The following is a 3,518-nucleotide window of genomic DNA, read 5'->3' on the forward strand; positions in this document are numbered from 1 at the left end:
GAATCTCTATTCCCCTGTGTGACTTTTGGGCAAGTGACTTCACCTCCTTGAGTTTCAATTCCCCCTTCTGTGAAATGCCATAGAATTGTGAAGGTTAATTGAGTTCATCTATGTAAAGTGTTTAGCAGAGTGCCTGTACTGGTTCAGTTCTTGTTTAATGTCAGCAATTCTTCACTCATCATAGTCATTGATTTTGCTTCAAGCAACTTCTTCCCATTATCAGGGTCCCAATCTCACCGTGATACATAAAGGGTTTGAGGCCAATGGTTTCCAAGATCCCTCTGGCTCTGGTTCTCTAGCTCTGGGAATAATTTACATACTCACCTGCTTGGAGGAAGGGAATTAGACTCCAGGCCATACACTCCCTCCCAGCAGTCCAACACCAACCAGAGTTTGCAGTGCACAGTCTGTACCACCGTGTACTGAGGACTTGTTTTCAGGATTAGAGATCAAGAAATCCCTGTTCAGAGTGATCCTGAGGGTTCTACCTCTGGGGCAGAAACCTTTATCCTCCCTCTTCAAAGCCCTGCCTTTCTTTCTGAGAGACCAAGCGCTATTCCCCCCAGGGCCTCCACTTGTTTCCAACTGCAGAGTTCTGGCCTCACAAACTTATTAGGGGGCGGAAGGAAGAATAAAGCTATGTATAGATCATAGAGTGTAAAATGCCATTGGTTTTTGGCTTCTCCAGTATAATGTTTATAAGCCAACTGATCATGGGGCCACTGTAATCTATAAATATGTTTTGTTTGGCCAACATTGTGTTTTAAACGATAAAAAGTTAGGAGATTTTTACCTAAAAGTCTCTTGAAAAATTTGAGGCTCTGGAAACTGTAGGTTATGTAGGACTAATTGACTGAAGCTACGTGGTAGCCTTCTCCTTCGTGAGACATAAATTCTCCTATACAGCTCCACCATCCCCTTTCCTCACCTTTTTGTTGTAGGGTCACAAATTATATTAAAAACACAACAATACTAGATTCTATATTTACTTATGTATTTCCCTTTATCAGAGTTCATTAATTCTTCAAGGCCTTGTGTTACTGTCTACTGTTTTTTCATTTCAGCCTGAAATGTCTTCCTTTAGCATTTGTTGTAGGGCAGGTCTACTGGCAAGGCACTCCCTCAGCTTTTGTTTATCTGGGAATGCCTTTATTTCTCCTTTATTTTTGAAGAATAGTTTTGTAGGATATAGAATTCTTTGTTGGCACTTTTTTTTTTTCTCTCAGAACTTTTTCTATCCCACTGCCCTCTGGCTTTCATGGTTTCTGATAAGAAATTGCTGTTAATCTTATTGAGGATCCCTTGAATGGGACAAATCACTTCTCTTTTACTGTTTGCAAGGTTCTCTCTGTTTTTGTCTTTTGACCATTTGATTATAAAATGTCTCTATGTGAATCCCTTAGAGTTTATTCTACTTAGAGTTTATTGAGCGTTTGGATATGTACATTCATGTATTTCATCAAATTTGTTAAGTTTTGGGCTGTTATTTTTTTCAACAATTCTTTGTATCCCTTCATCTTTCTCTCCTCCTTCAGGAACTCCTATATGCATATGTTGTTATGCTTGATAGTGTCCTATGTTCCTTAGACTCTGTTCACTTTTCTTTATTCTTTTTCTTTTCTGTTCCTCAGACTAGATTATTCTAATTTTTCTGTCTTCTGGTTCAGCTGCTAAACCCCTTTAGTGAAATTTTCATTTCAGTTATTTTGCTTTACAGGTATAGAATTTCTATCTGGTTTCCTTTTATAGTTTTAATATTGTTTCTGATATTCTTATTTTATTCATACATAATTTTCCTGATTTACTTTAGTTCTAAATTCATGGTTTCCTTTAATTGCTCAGATATATTTGGAACTATTTGTTTAAGGTTATTGTCAAGTTCCTCCAATGACTGGACTTTCTCATGGATGATTTCTGTTAATTTACTTATTTTTCCCTTTGAATGGGTCATACTTTCTCACTCCTTTGCATGCCTTGTGAGAGCTGGTTGTGTTGAATATTATAGAGTGGTAACTCTGGATATCACATCCTCCCTGCTCCCAGGATTTACTTTTGTTGATTATTTGAGGATGCAACTTTTCATTTGTTTAGTAACTTTTCCAAGCTATTTTTGCAAAGTCTGTATTCCTTGTCATGTGTGGTCAGTGAAGTCTCTGTTCCATCATCTCAATGATTAGATAGTGACCTGACAAAGATTTACTTAAATGCTGAAATTCAGCTTCTCTTTTCTTCATTACCATTCCCTTGGTTGTTGTAAGTTTTGGATTAAATTCCCAAGTTTCAAAAAGTTGATTCTTTCAGTCTTCACCGGCTTATGGTTGTTTTAGTGAAGAGACTGATTCTTTTAATTCCCTACTTCATGATTTTCTGTGATGTCACTGAGATAGGATCTCCAGTTCCCACCAGTCCTACTGGTTCTTCAACACAGAGTTAGCTGCCATTTAGTACTGTGCTGACACATTTTTCTTGTAGTAGAGAAGTAAATTTCTCTGTATGTCTCTGTCAAAAGTGAGAATTGAACAAAGGCTATGAGAACCCTATGTTTCATGAAAATTACAGGGATAAAATATATTTCGTTGTGGAAATAAGAAGTATTCTTTTGTGTTCAGTATGTGAAATTACTTTGCAGTTGAATTTGAGACCCTCTACTTATTGGTTTGGTAGTTTCTTTACTTGGAAGAGTAAGAAAAAGAGTTTTGTCTGTTCTATCAAGACAATGTCAGTTGAAACCTGCTCTGGATACTAGCTACTGATAAGGACTTGGGGATGACTCTGATGAGCTTTTCTAGTGGAAGATTATTATGCAGCACTAAACCCCCAAAAGCCTACTGGTGATTCGTTTCTCCCTTTATCCTTTGCCAATCTGTCCTTCATTTGACCTTTGGCCTCAGAGTCCCCCAGAGTCATCAAATTTTATTTTCTGGGAATTTACTCTGTGCCTAACATAAATTGTGTCACACAGGTTAATGAGAGTGGAGTAGATTCCATACCCAGTAGAAACTGCTTTCAGGCCAGGGCTGCTCCTCAGGCATAAGGGTGGTAGCTCCTGTTTACAGAGCACCTACTACATTTCAATACTTTATAAACACAAGATTATTGTATTCTCCCAACAGCTCTGTGAAATAGGTACCTTTACTTCTACTTAACAGAAAAGAAAATTGAGACACAGAGAGTTTCATATTTGGTGGAGGTGAGAATTAAACCCAGAAAGAACCTCAGAAAATTTGTGTCCATAATACCATGTGCTGTAATATTTCATCTGGTGCTCTAACTTGCACCTGTCAACCTACTTCTGATTTCGGTTGTGGCTGGCATAGACAGTTTTGTGAGGCTTCCCATTCACTCTGTCTTTTGTATCTTGCCTCAAGCATATGCCACACACCCTACTTTTGGCCCTTGGCTTCTCCAGTGTCATGATCTCCTGTTGTATCTTCCTTGGTCCTATGCAAGGGAAGTTACTAGCTCCAGGGACAACCTTCAACAGTGAAAGTGGAGAGCTGATGAATAGATACTCCCAA

The sequence above is a fragment of the Aotus nancymaae genome, unplaced genomic scaffold (genome assembly GCF_030222135.1).
Source record: "Aotus nancymaae isolate 86718 unplaced genomic scaffold, 86718_ANA_hifiasm-v0.15.2.pri h1tg000021l, whole genome shotgun sequence".
NCBI lineage: Eukaryota > Metazoa > Chordata > Mammalia > Primates > Aotidae > Aotus > Aotus nancymaae.